Source organism: Mus caroli, chromosome 15 (genome assembly GCF_900094665.2).
Source record: "Mus caroli chromosome 15, CAROLI_EIJ_v1.1, whole genome shotgun sequence".
Lineage (NCBI taxonomy): Eukaryota > Metazoa > Chordata > Mammalia > Rodentia > Muridae > Mus > Mus caroli.
The window spans coordinates 21,098,075-21,116,585 of record NC_034584.1 but is presented as its reverse complement, the minus strand read 5'-3'; the positions used below and the strand labels follow the sequence as shown (position 1 = coordinate 21,116,585).

General features: G+C 45.8%; 1 protein-coding gene and 1 pseudogene across 1 annotated transcript in view; both read right to left on the bottom strand.

The window, feature by feature from the left end:
* Myo10 (myosin X) overlaps nucleotides 1–18,511 on the bottom strand; it is a 193,495-nt gene that overhangs the window by 117,470 nt on the left and 57,514 nt on the right. The gene's annotated exons all lie outside the window — the stretch shown is intronic.
* Nucleotides 14,025–15,737, bottom strand: LOC115029407 (annotated as a pseudogene).

The window sequence follows — 18,511 nt, the reverse complement described above, 5'->3', positions numbered from 1 at the left end:
GTAGACCAGGCTGGCCTCGAACTCAGAAATCCGCCTGCCTCTGCCTCCCGAGTGCTGGGATTAAAGGCGTGCGCCACCACGCCCGGCTGTGAAAGAGGGAATCTTAATTGAGAAAATGTCTCTATAAATTAGACTAAAGGCAAGTCTGTGGGGGCACCACTGTGGGTGGTGCCATCCCGGCACTGACAAGCCACTGAGTGATAGGAAAATGGGCAAGCAATCGAAACCCATGAGCAGCCGTACCAGGGCCTTTCCCTGTTACGGGAAGGAGCCATGGGAGGCAGATGACGGACAATTGGGCAGCAGACACAAGACAGAGGTCTGGCATGGGGACAGAGAACAGGGCTATGACAGGTCCCTGTGCCCTGCCTCTATGCTCCATACAGGACTGTCCCCTCTTAAAGAAAGGACTGAGCTAATACAGTAACTGGCACAATAGTTAGAATGAAGAGCGACCCCTTCCCAAATCTCAGAATACTTAATTTTAGTGAAAAGCCAGACCTCAAAACTGAATTTAGGCATGAGGTCAGAGAGGGTGAGCTTTTTAAAATGAGGGATGTGTGTACATGTTTCTTTTTAATTTCCTATGTGGGAGATCATGGCTACATCTTCGAGAGGTGCACCGTTAAGACATTGGTATGCATTTAGCACACACACCAGCCAGGTCAGGATAGCCACTAAATCTACCACTGCAAACTCTTACAGTCTCTTTGTGCTGCTAATACCCCAAATCCTTTCTACTCACGACTCTGAAATCTACAATTGATAATAACTTCCCTCCTGTGCCACAGAGCTTGCAATTATTCCTCCCACAGACCGCGCTCCTGCGCCTGCCTGTGGACTCCCATTTCTCTGAACTCCATCACTTTCCTAAGGAAGGAAAAAGCTGGTCATTTCTAAGGAGAATCTACAGGGCAAAGAAAACTCAGTCACGTCTCATCAGAAGCCTTCTTGTTACTTCCACCGCCATGTGGTCTCTGACTATCAAGAACAGGGATTTTCGTGTGCAGCCTCCTTAGGCCCTGCCTCCTCACTGAAGAATTGAGTGTGAGGGAAACAACCTCTGTAGGATGGCTTCCTCATCACAGAACTAAGATAAACCATGGGGAGATTGTAGTCCACACCCACATACCACAACACTCGGTTTACATTTTAAAAGCACGAATATTCACCAGCAACTTGGGCGCCAGATTCTAGATAAATGGAAACTTCTGTTTGAACAAAGCACACACGGACACACACACACACATACACACACACACACACATACACACACACACACTCACATCAGCTTTATTCCTGATAGCTGAAGCCAAAAACAAGGCAGTCGGGGAATATTCCAGGCTGTGGGATTCTACTTGACAGCACTGCACATCAAGAAGAGCGGGCTGTGGCTTCAAGAGCTTAGAGAGGGACCAGCAGGAGGGCAGGAAGTTGGCAGTAAAGGGCAGTTGAGGGGTTGTGGGATGGGTGCCTTCCCCAGGAGATGCCCTGGCTCACCTCCAGGTCTCAGTGTCTTGCTGTGCTCAGTTCTATGGGTCAGTTCTCATTTGGGAAGGAGACTAGCCAAATGGTTCCTGGGAGCTTCCTCTGTAATTGCTTACAAATGAGTGTGGATGGAAACAAAGAACTTAATGATAAAGAAGTTACATTTGGCTGTGGTGGCACGCACCCATGTACCCAGGTCTCATGGCCAGGCATGTGTGCTTCCTTAGTCCTTGAGGGATGTCGCCTGCACTGCTCCCAAAGCCAGAAACCTGATGACCTAAGATCCCCCAGCCTTGGTAGTCACCATGTTTACTTTGCAAGCCTGGGGACAGCAGAACTGACCCTACCAGAACCCATCTGCCACCCCCGACATATGTACACCATCCGTAAAATATATACATACATATGAACATAAAGCTTTATGCTGTGGTTTTAGTGACATTTTAAAAACCTCTTAGAATAACTATTTCTAACCAAATAATCTGTCTTTTCAGATGCAGCTGGCAATGCCCATCACAGGAGCGACTGTAATCTTGCCTCCTTGTAAAGCAGGGACTGCTCAATGTGAGACAGATGGACTTGGTGGCCCTGAACCCCACAGGAGTGGGCCAGTGGAGACTTCCATCCCCACTCTCATCTCTGACACAGGGTCATTAGAAGCCTGGACTCTCGTGTGAGAAGGGTATTGTCATAGAGGAGCCAGCACTCCTGGGCACCCCAGGAAGCAACTCAGAGGTCTGAGAAGATCAATTGACTGTTATCAGTTGTATGGTCTGATTGTTGCCATCCTGACTGAGATTCCATCGCAGACCAAATCAGTGATTTCCAAGTTAAGCCTTAATTCCTCAATATGGCTTCTCTTCAGCATCTTCTTAAGGTTACCTGCGCTTCTGCCAGACCATTTCCACCTATAGCTGAGCAGCAGTCCCTTTGAAAATGGCACTGGGCTCCCCTATTCACCTTCCATCCTTGCCTGCCAGGGCCAACACCCAGACAAAAGCCTCTTTGACACTCACCACCCAAAATGTCATTTCTCACCCTTCTTATCTCTTTCTAGTAATGGGGATAACAAGGCTTTCAGTTCATGGAACAGCGGGTGGCAATCCAGGGCTTCCTAAGACAGAGTGGGAAATGGGGCAGGATGAATTTGTGATGGTCAGAGCTGGAGCGTGGATAACCATAGCAGCTTCCTTGATGGCCCTGGTGCCGGATCCATCCTTGACTGAAATGTGTGTGGAACATCCTGGCTCCTCATTGCTTCATCCAACACCGCACTGGTTACTTAGCGACTACCTGCTAAAGGGAAGCACACCGCCTGCCCACAGCTGGTCCTGTGATCATGCCTTGAGGACCAGCAGTTGTTGTCTAACCTGACTCCGAAGGCTCGGCTGTGGATTTCTTTCAGCCCCTGCTTGCCTTGCAATTGCCTTAAGCTGAATATGAGGGCAGAGACAGAGGGTCATGGAGAGGTGGCTCACAGGTTAAGCACGGGCTGCACTTGCTGGAGGCCCAGGCTCAGTTCTTGCCGTCTTCATCCAGGTGGTTCACCCGGGAACTCCAGCCCATGGCCCTCCAGCTCCAGGTAATCTGGTGCCCTCTTTTGGCCTCCATGAGCCCTGACAGACACAGGAGTTTAGAAGACCACGATGTGGCCTTTCCTCAGTCAACATGGAGCCCCGGGTTTGAAGACAGGCAAAATCGAGTCTGACTGTGCTTAAGCACTATGCTTCTTCCTAGGCTGCCTTTGTCAAGTGAACATGTCTCCAAGTGCAGAGGAAGAGACTACACGCAAGGCGCGCAATAATCCAGAGAAGAAAAAATAGCGTCTGATTGATTCCAGATTCCAGACAAAACCCAAAAGTCATTTTTGGCTGTTTTGTTTGTTAAAATATGTACAGAGAGGGGCCGAAGGTTCACTTGGCTCAAACTTAAGGCACAAAAACTAAAAGGCACCAAGGCCAGAAACAAAGCATTGGAACGTGGTACTTGAGAGAATTCTCTTCCCACAATGTCCCCATGGACTGGCTCTGCCCCATGGCATCTATGGAGAGATCTGAACCCCTGAAAAGGGGAAGAGAAGGCAGTAGGGGGCTGGGGTGATGTTAGGATAAAGGCCATTAAAGTGAAGTTCTCCTAAAAACAGCAGCATTGTTAATAACCTAAGAGAAGGTGAACAGGGCATGCTTGTGTGTTTAACTCAGGAGGCAGAGGCAAGTGGAGCTCTGAGTTTGAGATCCACATGAGAGCCCCAGACAAAACCAACAAGAGTTCATAGCAGGAGGTGAGACGGTTTTCCTGGTATTTGCAGCAGGAGCAGAGCAAGAGGATTGAAAACCGACTGTTCAAAGGAGCAGTACATGCCTTCGTGCCTAGCAGAGGAGAGGCAGAGGCAGGCGATGGTGGTGAATGTCTCTGGAAACAAAGGATGTAACCCCCTAGCATTCTCTACTGGAAATATGGTCCAGTCTGAGAGCCGGAATATCTGCTCGGAAAACCTAGAGGAATTCCGGGTGATGCTTTCCACAGAGCTGAAGGGTCACGGTCAATAAGCCGTGATCAATAAGCCGATCATGACTGAATTTGTTGAACCTACTGGTCCACAGGCCCAGGGAGGGGCTCCTCCCTGCTCAGCTCGGCTGCACACCCAGCCTGCCTTGAACACCCGCTGCCTCCTGCTTCCCGTGCAGGGTCTGTGTAGGCTGCTTTCGGTCCTCACCTGTGCTGCCTTCATCTCTACTCAGAGGCAAAAACAAAGAGCACCAGCAGCGCTCAGCGACCACACCCACACAAGAGACTTCCTCTGGATGGAGTCAAGGAAAGGATGTGACAATAAAATGCCCCAAACAACAAGGGCCCAGTCACAGGTTAGGGGAAAAAGCAAAACTGCACCACACTCAGGGCAAAATCCCCTCAAAATCAGAAATGAAGGCTCAGCACACTTGGTGGTACACGGCCTGCATTACCGGTACTCGGGAAGCCAAAACAGGAAGGCTCTGAGTCGGAGCCAAATCTGGGCTGTTGCAAGACTTTGCCTCTAAAGCCAAATCAAAGGAAACAAAATTCTCTGTTTCCCTGACCTCGTGATGGTCATGTAAACATCTTTGAAAGCCCTGTGAGTTGATGCACAGGCATAGGCGTGATGTACAGGCATGCGGACATGCGCCGTGGTACAGATGCTTTGGGAAGCAGTTTGGTGGTTCTCAAACAGTCAAGTAGAGTTGCCACGTGAACTGGCAATTCTGCTTCTAGGAACAGATACCCAAGGGAATTGAAAACATACTCCACACAAAACAAGTATTCACATCAACACTATCAGCCAGAAGGCCGAAAAATCTTAGACGGGACCCAACCTAAAGTCACTTAGCCGGCAAGAGGAATGATGTGTGGATGGATACACTGAGCAGCCACATATTATATGACTACCTGAAATGTCCCAAACAAATGAAGACAGGGAGGGAGGGAGGGAGGGAGGGAGGGAGGCATGATTGGTTAAAATGGAAAGTTGGGGTTGGGAGAGCTGGCTTAGTGGTTAAGAGAATATACTGCTCTAGCAACAGACCAAAATTCAGTTATCAGCATCCATGTTGGGCAGCTCTAGACCATCTGTAACCCTGGTTTCAGGGGCTTTGACCCCTTCTTCTGGCCTCCTTGCGAATTTGCATGCACATGTTCATATAGCCCAACACAGAGACATATTTTTTAAATACCTAAAAATGTTATAAAATTGCTTCTGCTGATGACTGTACAACTCTGGAACATAAATTTTTTTTAAAGCCTACTGAACTAATACATTTTACCAAGTAAGTTCTATGAAGTTGCTTTACATCAAACAAAACTTACATAAAAGGGGGCTGGAGAGAAGAGAGGCAGTTAGGACAAAACAGACAAGAAGGACCCAGCAAAAGATGAACGGACTTGTACAGCTGAGAACATCTCCCAGCAGGTCTGCTACTAACCAATGGGATCAAGAAAGACCAGCACAAGACAGCCCATCCATCTATCCAGCTGTTGAATAGTTTGCCCTGTGTTACATACAACCGGCATAACACTGGATTCTCTGTATGCTCAGAAGGCCTCCTGAAAGTACTGTTTTTAGTACTTGTGGCCAGAGGTGTGGCTGCTTCTGGATCACTATAGCACACCAAGCACAGAAAGGCACACAGGTCTTCCAGATGGAGGCTGAAATCAAGGTAGAGGACAAAGGGGGCAAGCTGTCAATCCACGTTTTAAATAATAGCGCTCCAAATGTCATCAATATCTGCGAGAGTGACTCAAACTAAGGATTTAAATATTCACAAGCCACTGACACAGTCCCAAAGACTACCTGAGAAGAAGCAAATAGCCACCATACATATTTTCAAGTGAGTTCCAGGCTGATGTTAAAACCTGCTCACTATATGGCAGAGCTGGGATGTTGTGGATAATTATTTTGTGAGTTGAGTTAAGTCTGTTCAATGAACAAAACATTTCTGTACAAAGGTCAGAAGAAGTTACTAACAAACCGGGCAGTTCTGATAATTAGACCAAAATTCCATGGGAGACTCTCTAGACTTTCAAAATCTTAAAAAAAAAATCTCTTACTTAAGAACACCAACATCTGTCTGCAGACATGTAAATACCCTTTAAATTATGCACAGGCATGCATCAAAAAAGCCAAGATAGAGAGAAACTCTCAGTTGCAAAGGTATAATGTTCGCCACTTCTCACAGATGGAAAAGGCAGACACATCTGTCTCTCGGCTTCACGGACCATCAAACGCAGCAGACACTGTGGGCAGGACACCAATGACCAAGTCAGGTGCCTTCAGCAAAGCTAGGTTCTTTTTTTTTTTTTTTTTTTTTTAAAGATTTATTTATTTATTATATGTAAGTACACTGTAGCTGTCTTCAGACACTCCAGAAGAGGGCGCCAGATCTCGTTACAGATGGTTGTGAGCCACCATGTGGTTGCTGGGATTTGAACTCTGGACCTTCGGAAGAGCAGTCGGGTGCTCTTACCCACTGAGCCATCTCACCAGCCCGCAAAGCTAGGTTCTATTTGAACTCCTAACAATGGAGGCTGACTTCTACGCCGACTTTTCTCATGCAGTTCCTCATTAATAAGCTTTGTCAGTGTGTCTAATAAAAAGCCCATGATGATCTTTTTGTCCTGGCCTCATTATCCCAGACTCCAGAGAGCTAGAGACTTGAAGGTTTTATTTCTAAAGCATACACTTGCTTAAGTTCCTCCACTAAGGGGCAACCATGGTCTTTCCTGCTGAGATTCGCACCACATCTGATCACTAGACAAAGAGGGCTCAATCATTGAAGGCCTGAGACTAATCTTGGTGGGAGGGGCAACCGGGTGGCACTGCGTGAGAGGCAGGAAAGCAGGTGGCCAGTGAGACCCTGGATTCGCAGCCCACAGTAAAGCCTTCTGACAGATCATTTCATAGAAAACCCTTTGTACATAATAGCACACATTAGACAGTATGCCCCTGGGCTTATCCAAGTTGAAATAACTGTAATTTCTGAGTCTTGTGACAGGGGTTAGGTCACCTTCCTGGCCCAACTTTGCTAAAAGCTCTTTTGTTCGGTGTGCTGATGCTGTGCCCTGCACCCAGGAATGTGCGAGAGCAGAGGAGACACTGCGAGAGCAGTGGTCAAGTGAACGAATCAAAGGATGAGCAGAGACAGAAATCGATGGCTCCGAGTGTCCATCACCATCCCCACAAGGCGAAGATCTGGGCTCTGGGCAGTCAGAAGGATGGCGAGACTGCCACTGAGATGAGACACCTGCTCTTCCTACTGTCACTCAAAACTCTGTCGAGGGTACACCCTGCAACATGCTGCTTTGGATTCTGTTTGCCCTGCTCACACACCGTGCCCAGGCCACCTGCCCAGGTCACACACTCACCACGCACTCCCTGGCAGGTCTGCTGATCCAGCACTGACCTTCGGACCCCTCAGACCTCCCATGGGCTCCACCTTAAAGTGTGTGGGCATCACCTGCCTTCACAGGACTTAGTAACTCAGTCTGACATGCATGTGTGCATACTATATATAAATTATCTATATGGACACATAAACAATGGCAACTCCGGTCGGTATAATTTACCAAACACTTATGTTACATCTGGCAATCAGCTTCCTTTGGAGTGTGCTATTCTTCTGTCAGTTGTATGAATGAGGCGTGAGGACCAGCTAGCTTAAGTCATTTGTCCAAGGTCACATATGTGGTGGGCAAATTGGAGGTGAAACAGCCACCTGTGGGGGCATGCCAACTGAGGGCCACCGGGCTCCATCTGGATGTACACAGTTTTCTCACTTAAATGGTTCTTTATCTGCTGGGCCCTACAAGGGCCTAGTCAGCTATGTATTACTTATGTATTTTGTGTATTTGTATGTCACCTGTGCGCATGTGTCCAAAGAGTGTAGACGAGGAGGTTGGATCCCCTGCAGCTGGAATGACAGGAGGCTGTGAGCCACTGAGGTGGTGCTGGGCCTGACCTCGGTTCCTCTAGAAAAGCAGCCGATGCTCCTCGCTACCTAGCATCCCCCCAGCCACCCCCAACGAGACTTCTTTGTCTAAATTATTAACTGATAGTGAGACAATCTCTCTTGCCTACCTATTACCAAAAATCGAGTTAAAATCAAACAGGCTTTTATAACTGCATTAAGGATTGGCAGAGCATACCAAGAACCAAGTCACGAGGTAAAACAGTCATGGGAACAGAGAGTTAATACTTAACCCAGGACCGTCTAGGTCCCCTGCTGTTTACTAAGAGCATCAAATTACCTTGTACAAGGTAACCTGGGAAGGGTGAGTGAGGACATCAGTAAATACTAATTATACAATTACATAAGAACTCCAAACCTGTGTTAACCTGTGTTACTTTGTGTTAATTCAGCCCAGTGACACAAAACAGGGAGAGGGGGCCAGGGGTGGGGGCTCCCTACTCACTGAGCAAATCTGGTCCTGGCTAATTACATCCACCTCCCCACTGTCCCTGCACTATCCCCGCAATACACTCGGAGGGTTCTTCATCCTCCCATCCTCTGCTCTGCAAAGATCTGCAGAGTGTTCCTCTCAGACCACCATGCAGGAAGCTCACTCTCTTCCACGAGTTCTCTGAACCTGGAGCTGCCCAGTTTTCACCCAGCCAGAGAGCAAACCCTAGCTCTCCTCCTGTCTCCACCCAGCAGAGCGTGGGCTCACGGGTGCACCCCGTCTTCCTTTGGCGCAGGGATCCAAACTTGGCTCTCCTGTTTGTACAACACGGGCCTTTACCCACTGAGCTGTCTCACTCATACCATATTTTTTTTTGAGTACTGGGTAGGTCCAATATGGTGCTCAGTTTTCAATTCTCCTGCCTCGTTCTCCCCAGTGCTGGGACTACACAGGTTTACAACTACACCTAGCATTCCATAATAATAATAATAATTAATAATAATAATAGTCTACTTTTAAAAAAAATCATGTCTTTATCCCAATTTATCCTAGTTGATCCATTAGTTATGAGGGTTTTGTTTTTAAAGATTTTATTATTTATTTATAATTAATTAATGTATTTGATATGTGTGTGAGTGCCTGTATGCAAGTCTGTGTGCCACATGCAGGTACGTGCCCGTGGAGGCCAGAAGAGGTTGTTAGATCCTGTGAACCTGAATTTACAGGCATTTGTGAGCTACCTGATGTGGGTACTACAAACTGAATTTGGGTCCTCTGCAAGAACAGCAAGTGTTCTTAACTGCTGAGACATCTCTCCAGTGCTGAGGGAGAGGGGTTTATTTTACATAAACCACAGTTAAAATGCATATTTGACAATTGCATCAATGCCAGACATTAACACGGACGTTCATCTTCTGGGAACCTTAGTAAAGTAAGCAAGTTGGAGATCAATGATCCTGAAAGGAAAAATGAAACTGTGGTGTAAGATTTATTCCTTTTCCATTACCCAAGAATGTGTCTGCCTCGCTCTCGTCTTCTCTTCCAGTCACAGGCACACAGGGAAATGCATGGTTATAAAACTAACAGTGGCTCAAAGAAAAGAATATTTTTAAATGAAGCAAGAAAACTCACTAGATTTAAGTTTTTATGACTTAAATTCACCTTCCAGCACCTAACTGGCTGCTGTTGTGAAAAACTGGAGGTGCCCTGGTAACCTCTCAAAACGTAAAAGTGGCACAGACTGCATTCCGGATTCTCATTTGTATGCAACCACTCATTCTGAGGTTCACCTTGTCTGTTACTTTCTGCCTTTAAAATGATATAACCACCTAGGCAAGACTACGAAAGTTCCTGTAGGACTGAAGACAAAAGTTACATGCACGCAAGGCAACAAAGAACTCAGTATTTTCTATAATCTTGTTTAGTCAATATACACTAATGATGAAGTTAAAAGAAAAAGAAAACATTTGGTGAATTTAAACAAGTTCTGAGGAGCAGTCAGAGCTTTTAAGTGCTGAGCCATCTCTCCCCCAAGAAATAGTTATTAACTCAGGTTGTCCAGGCTTTAAAAGATTCAAAGGACACTTAAGAAGTAAAGGTTTTCTACTCACCATTCTTTACATTGTCTATAAAATATATAAACTATCCAGTTAGATTTTATTCAAATAAAGAAATCCAAAGAAATTTTATCTATCTCCTCAGATGTGACTAATTTTAATTGTCTCAGTAAGAACAATACTCGATGATTTAACACAAAATGTTGATGTGTTTGGAGAGCCAGCTCAGGCGGTAATACGCCTGCTGCGAAGTCGGGAATGTGATTAGATCCACAGGACCTGTGGAAAGGCTGATAATGGCAGCATGAGTCTGTAACCTTGGAGCCAGGAATGAGGGCCAGAGACAGGCAAATTCCCCAGAGTCACTGGCCAATCAGTGAACTCCAGGAGTAGTGAGAGAGACTGATTCAAAAGATGAGGAGGTAAAGAGATAAAAGACCCCCAGTTATGGATCCCTGCCCCCCTACACTCTTGCCCCCCCATACATGCACACACACACATACCCACCCCCTCACATGCATACAACCAAATACATACAAATCAACAACAACAAATAAAAAAAGATGTATGTGTTAACATGATCGAAATGTCATCTTTAAGCAGAAGTGTGAGAATATTTAAAGTGCTGGCCACAGATGTAGACCTTTCCCTGAGACGATTTGTTCACATAAGTAATAGATCCATACTGTTGAATTATCTGCAGAATTTCCATGTCCTGAACCAAGACAGATTTTTCAGCGGTCAACAGTAAGATGACAGAATTACTCATTTGGCTTAGTTATTTCTATGTGAGAGACCGTCCTTTACTCTGAGACTACATCTTTGCTGTTGGGTGTATGCTAAATTGTCTTTGGTACATAAAATGACAGTAGTGGTTATTAAATGACAAAAATAAAAGACGGGACCGGACTATGTTGTGCTCCTAGAATTTCTTGATGGGGAAATTCAGTGTCCTGGGACTCTCTGGGTGTCAGCCTCCAGGTGCTAAAGAACATCAAATGCTGACCTGCAAGTACTGTAAGACCAAACAGGATCTGGCTGCAATTTCCTTCACACCGAGCTTTTCTGCAACATTAAAAGCCACCCTAAAGTCATTCAAGGATGACAATCATTGCTGGGTGTGAGACAAAATGTTCTAGAATGAACCTGCCAAGTCTCGTTCATTCCTTCTCGCCCACACCCTAGCGGGAAGACTGACACTTGGCTCCATGGAGTCTACTGCCATAAAAATAAAACATTCTCTAAGATTTTGGTCATCAAGAAAAGGCATCACCGCCTTCCTTGGATTAGCTTCCAGCACCTGTATAGTCATGGCTCTAAGAAGCTACAGTCAGCTGCATCATCGGTGTGACTAGTACTGAAAATCCAGGTCACAGGTACTGCACTCAGGCTTACCTATGGGTGATGGACAGGGGTTGTCATTTTCACCAGGCGCAGCCTGGAACTTTCACACTCCTTCCCTATTCCTCTAGCAAGGCTGAAAAGTATATCCTTCACCATTTCAGATTCAAAAGAGGGTAATTCAGAGTTACTTAAAAACAGGGAGATATGTCAATGCCACCACAAGTACCCTACAGAAAGCAAGTTGGTGTCATTTGACTAATTAACTATCACCCTAAGACAGGAATTTAAATGTAAATAGCCACCACAGAGAAGGAAGCACAGCGTACATATGGGTTGATCCAGAATTTCACCAAGGAAACAGTGTTAATGGGCATTAATTCATAACCATAAGAAAGTATTTTTCTTTTCCAACTTAAGCATGCTTAAGAAGAGACCTGAACACTTTTCTTTACTGTAGACACTAAGAGCAAATGCAAGTCTTAATTTTTTGTTGTTTTATTTTTTGAGACAGGGTTTCTCTGTATAATAGCCCTGGCTGTCCTACAACTTGCTTTGCACACTAGGTTGGTCTTGAACTCAGAGATCCACCTGCCTCTCAGTTCTTAATTTCTTAAACAACAATACCACAAGTGTCCTTTAGTTTTAAACATACACACACACACACACACACACACACACACACACACACACTGCACCCAATGGCATTTACACATTTACAGCTTGTGTTTTCTATGAAACACTATGTGTACAGGTGCTGTTTCTGAAACCCCAGGAAAAAAAAAATCTCAGGTTTTTTATTTTACTTTTTAGGGTGTTTTTGTTTTTTTGTTTTGTTTTGTTTTGTTGTTGTTTTTGTTTTTAACATAGCCTATGTATATGTATAGTCCAAATAGGCCCTGAACTCACAATCCTTCTGCCTCAGCCTCTTGAGTGATGGGATTCCAGGCTCATGCCACCACAGTCAGCCCAGATTCTCGGAATTGATCCTTAGAAGTGATGTACAGAGAAGCCGATCCGATCTATGTCAGTGTCTGCGGGGACACCACCCCTGACACTGCAGGACCCAGCTGTCATCTTGCCAAGTGCATCATAGTAACTTAGGAATATCACCCAGGAGGATATAAATAACTCCACATAGAAAAGCACCAACTCAATCTTTATCAATCATTTTAATAGTTGGGGAAACAAACAAACAAAACAAAAACAAAAACAACCCGAAGCCTGCCACGCATTCCGTGCATGTTAGATGCGGCTGATGGTTCTTGCCCCTAAGAACAGCACACATTTAATCCCACCTTTCTAAAATGTTTTTTCAGCAGGCAAAGAAATAGATCCAAAAGATGGCACGGCTTTAAGAGAAGCAGGTTTACATGAAAGCCAGCTCAAACGGAACATTTCTTAATGATGCTCTTGTCCATGCAGACTCAAAATACTTGGCCTACAAAAGCACCTGTTAGCAAGGAAAGGTGAGGCAGGGTTGGGGGACATACCTAGAAATTGTAGGGGTTTGTTCCTGGAAGGGAAAAGATTAGCTCACTGCCTTTCCTCCATAGAACACTAATATGAGAATATTTTAGCACTGGGCATTCTTCTCTCATGAATGCTAAACCAATGTCTAGTGCACTTCAGACACACATTAAACATCTAGCCAAAAGACAATAAATTTGGAGAAACATCCAAATGGTGTTAAATAAGTGTATTCATTTCTGAAGATACTTGTTCACGAAGTATCTGAACTGGAAAACTCAGTTGTGGGAAAAGAAAATCAATTTATTTTGTTCTTCCCCAATTTGGTTTGAAAGCTTTTCAACATTTCAAAGCAGCTGAAATATATGCCAAACCATACAAAAGAAATTAAGATGGCAGGCTAAGCACATCTGCTTTGACCCAAAAAACAAAGGCTCGTTTGCTGTCTTCAGAGCCAGCCTACTAAAGGCACACACAGGCCAGATGGCTTAGATTCCCTTTCCCCAGAGTAAGTGGGGGGCTGACATTTCTACTGTTTACTCAACTGATCCTGATGGTCGCGTTAGGTACAGAATTTCTGTAAGACAAAAAAGGAATGCTTTTAGGCGAGCGAGAAGTTAATTGGCCTACATTAACATCTCTGGAGCTGAAGTCTGTCCTGCCTAGGCCAACATCAGTAGGGAGAATGCCTTCATCAGTGACCACCAGACAAATAGCACAAAGCTATTTCTTATTTATGTTGGCTTCGCACAGTAAATCCAACATGCAGACCTCTAGCTGCTCACACAGATTTTAAAAAGAATTCCGAAGGAAGAATACAAGACATTGTCGGTTACAGATATAAGACCCAAAAGGGACACTAGTGGGGGTACGGGGAAGAAGGCCGTGCTTAGGCAAGCTTGGGCCATGGCCCAAATGGCTTAAGGCAACCACCTGAAAAGGTGAGGGGAAGTAGATGGCAAAGGTCTCATCTGCCCCCTATGCTGCTGCCCTTAGTAAAACCATCGCAGTGTAAGACCTCTGTTTCTTTCTTTTTTTTTTTTTTAATATTGAAAATTTTAATGTAAAAAAGACTAAGTCAATTTTTTCTTTCTTTCTTCCTTCCTTCCTTCCTTCCTTCCTTCCTTCCTTCCTTCCTTCCTTTCTTTCTTTCTTTCTTTTTGGTTTTTCAAGACAGGGTTTCTCTGTGTAGCCCTGGCTGTCCTGGAACTCACTCTGTAGATCAGGCTGGCCTCAAACTCAGAAATCTGCCTGCCTCTGCCTCCCAACAAACTCATTTACCCGAATTTACACTTAAGTAATGTAGAAAAACCGAAGCCATTATTCAGATGAGTAAATTCTATTCGTTTTCATCATCTCTGTGATCAGGTTGCAAAGGACAGCTTTTCTCTTTACTTTTCCTAAGCCACTGCTTCCTGCTTCTTCAGGAATCTGGCTCTCCTTTTTAGAATATTTAGGGGACAGCCTGAAGAATTCCCCGATGCCTTTTTGCCGCTTGGGAGTTGGGCGCACACAGACTGGGTTCCCTCCTGCATATTTATTTTCAGCTTTTCTCGACGAACTTGAAGAATTGGTGACAAAGGTGGAGGAGCCAAGCACCTTCCTAGGGGCTTGAGAAGCCACCGTTTTTCTGTAGGCTCCTAGGACGTAGTTTGCTTTGGTCTGCACCATGTTCACACAGGAAGAGACAACTTTCACCGACACCTCAACTGCAGATGTCTCAATTAGAGAAGAACCTCAAGAGCTCTGTTTCTATCGGAGGCTGATTTTACTCTTTGGAGCTAAAGCCTCTCAAGAGAGAATGAAAGGGGGAGTTCTGAGATTCCGATGATTTTGTTACTGGTACTCCTCAGCCTTTGGATTTCTTAAGAAAAAGTCACAATCCAACACAGAGCAGCGGCCTTAGGAACATCACCTGGTCCACCTAGCTCAGGTGACACTGAGAAGTCATGTCCTCAGATCTGAAATTTCTCCCTGTTGATGCCATAGAGAAAAATCAAAGGAAATGAACCAATGCTTACAAATGACATCCTAAAACTCAGAAGGCACAAGTGACTGTGGGTCATGTGGCTGCTGAGAGGCTTAAACTGAGCTCCTACCAGAAAGATCAGGCTGTCGCATCTCCTTACAGTAACCCTTTGACACTACTCAAGCAGGAAAACCTAGAGTCTGTAGTAAATTCAGAGGTATACAGATGTGTGTGTGTGTGTGCGCGCGCGCGCGCGCGCGGAAGCCTGACGCTGTTATCAGAGTCACCCTGGATCTCTTCTCCAGCCTAGTTCTTTGAGGCAAGGACTCCTGATCAGACCCACGACTTTCACTGCAGCTACATCACGGAGACTACATTCTCCGTGCCCTTCCTCTCCGCCTTCCTAAGCTGTAATTACAGGCTGGCTGCCGTGCCGACCCAGCACGTGCGTGGCTCTGGGAGTCCAAATCCTAGCCCTAATGTCTATGCTTTAGCCAGGCTCCAGAGCCTACGTTTAAAAAATACGATACTCTACATTAGCAAATTAACTGGTCACTGTTTGTCTCTGTGTGGAGGAATGAACGAGAACGTCCCCCGTAAGCTTGGGTATCTCGTCTGATTCTCAGCCTGTGGTGCAATGTGGAGAGGTCACAGGAGGTTATAAGGGTAGAAGCCTTGCTGGAGGAAGTACATCACTGGGGGTGGACATCTCCCCACTTCTCATTCTCTCTCTGCTTACACTTGCCAGTGAGGATGTGAGCCCTTAGCTTCCGCCTCCAGCCACCATCCCTGCCATTTGTCATGCTCCCCTGCTAGGATGGACCACAGGACTGTCAGTCCAAATAGACTCCCCTCTCTACACTGCCTTGGCCCCGGCGCTTCACCACACAGCCACAGAAAACTAACCAATTCACTCCACATGTCACGGAGAAAGCCATTCTCTCCTACAGACGAGATACCAGTAGCACGCTCTCCTGCTTAGGCAGAAGAGGCAGGAGAAGGGTCCCTGGAGACCCTTGGTGTTTATCTATGGCTTCAGAACTCTCCAGACAGGAAGGAAGGCAGCTGTTCATTCTCAGAGGCTGTCTGTCTATCACACCACGGGCTGCTGACACACTGTACACTGCACTTGAGATCCTGAGTATCAGTGTTCCTTGGATGTCAGCTAGCCTTCTTCTCTTCTCCAGGGTGAGGAAAGCATCCGCTCTCGACACTGAGTGATAGCATTCACATCAAGCCTCTTAGAGAAACTCCTAGTTGTGCCCACTCAGCATCCCTCATGCCAGGCTCCTTCACAGAACCCACTCTCCAGACCTTACTGATCTGTTGGTCATCTTAGAGGTAGGAGAAAGTGCTGCCATTTTCTCAGACAGGAGACTATATGTTGCATTTGGGAGACAGAGACAAGAGGGACCCAGTGTCAAGGGAATAAGGTGGAAGCCATGCCCTGGCCCTCTGCACACATGAGCATGTGTATCTATCTACATACATACATGCACATATAGCACACACCCATACACACAGCTATCATACAAAGATCTTTTAAAAGACAAGCTATTCCTTTCTAGGTCAGACCATAGCTCAAGCTTATGACTATTATTAATGAATCAAATCCTAGGTGCTAAAATATGGCTGTAGACACTTTTGCTCTTTTTTCCTAAAAGCCACATCTGTAAACTATTTTAGGATCTCTGTCTGAGCTAGCAATGAGCCGGTGATGTGGAACGTGACCATGCCTTTCCTTGGGCTGTAGGACTTATTTTCCTTGTGGTATTTACATCTCTGCAAAGAGCATATCAAACTGGGCACCCAAACCATGCCCGGAGTTTCAGATGTTCACTTCTTGGGATCCCAAGCTCACTTTTGCTGCCTCCAGCAAACTTCGTTTACTGTTTTCCAAGGAGCGGTGATTACGAATGAATGGTGCAAAACAAGAGACGAGTTAGAATAAACGTTTAAAATGAGCTATGTTCAAGTTCTCATTATAAATACATTATATGCATATTTTAAATGAGATATGTTCAGATATATCAGGGTGGGGGTGGGGGGCAGACCAGGTAATGCTAGAGTTGAAACAGCAGCAAGGTGAACCTCCCTGGTACCTCCACTGAAGACAGAAACTGGGTTAATGGGCCAGGATTTGCCATCTACAAGGGAACTGGCAGCACTCCTGGGAGGCGTGGTCCCTTTCGAGTTCTTGGTTACAAAAGCTTCCTGAAACAGGACAGCATATGTTCCAATCCATTGTCACAGGAGTGGCTGTCTGGGCTCAGCCAGTTTACATCTGTCATTAGCTCTATTTGCAAGAGCAAAAGCAGATGCCTGGATCAAGAGACCATGAACTCTGCCTAGGCAGAAAGATGGATCTATTTCAGAACAGAGGATCATTCCAGGAGTCTGCGATACTTGCTCAATTCTCCAGGGTGAGCTACCCTGTTACCCTCTCTGGAAGACTCAGAAATGGCATTAATTATTGCAAAATCACTCCGTGAACCACTTGGTACAACCAAATAGCAGCTCCCTTAAAGAACACCCCCTGAAATGCAATTTCTGCATAGGAACCTTTAACACAGGCTTTGCGCTGAGCCTCCAAAATCAGGGCTGAAGTTTTATGTCAGATTGCAAAAGTCTCCTCTAAAGTCTTAAAAAAAAAAAAAAACCCTTTGGGGCTGTTCTTTAAATCAGAAACTCACGTGGTATAATCCAAATCACCTAACATATCAACCATGGTGCAAACTGCAGACATTTCATCTTCCACAAGCTCGTGAAAAATGTATCCACAGGGATAGTTTAAAACCAAATTCCAAAGAAAGGCCTCTTCAAAAGGCGCCTTTCTCGGAATGTTTTAAAGGTATCGAGGAATCGGTCCAGTAAAGCAAGAGGGGAGGGAGTCTGAACCTAGGGTGGGGACTCTGGACCTCAGGCAAGGGTGGGGTGAGTGGGTGGACATTGTTCTTGCTCATCCGGATCCTGGGGTTCTGACCAGAAGAGGAGACAGAAGGGATGGAGCCCCACTCTGGAGGGACAGCTCTGTACATTTCCCCTTCCAGAGCTTCATTCACTTCCCCTGCCTGCTCTCCTGGCTTTACTTGTAGTTCTTTGACACCAGGTGGCACGAAGAACTAGATGAGTACATCACGGCAGGCATGGGGCTCACAGAGGGTGAACGGGAGGTCAGCCTGGGCTACACTGTAAGAGGCTACCTCAAAATGAGCACCACAAAGCGGAAAGCTAGCTTCAGACACTCCGACTGAGGCTTCCAAAAGGAGAGAGAAACCGTCTCCTCCTCCAGCTTTAGCGCCTCACTTGCAAAAGGAGCACCTTGAGTTGGCCTCACGTGGCACCTGGTGAGCTAAGACCAGAGGAGCTGCTTTTGTAATTATAAGCACCAGGGTCAAGATTTATACAGCATCTCGTGGGTGTTTATAAGCACAACCGGCCTGTTTTGTAAATACAAAAAGGAGGCATAAATCTTCCTCAGAAATGTGCTAGGCTGGAATCCACACACCCCACAGACTTCTCCCACTTTCGCTCCTACTAGGCGTGGCTCTCCATCAAGCCCTGGAGGGGGAATGTCACAGACTGAATCCCTGGCTGGCATTAACACGGAAAAACCATGCTCTCCAGATCTCAATCATTTCGGACACAACAGTGCTCAAGAAGGACTCCTCTGTGCTGCAGAAGTTGAGGGGGAGTTCATGGCCTGAGAGTGACCACCTTTGTCTTTAAAGAGCAGGTATGGTGAGAATGATGATGT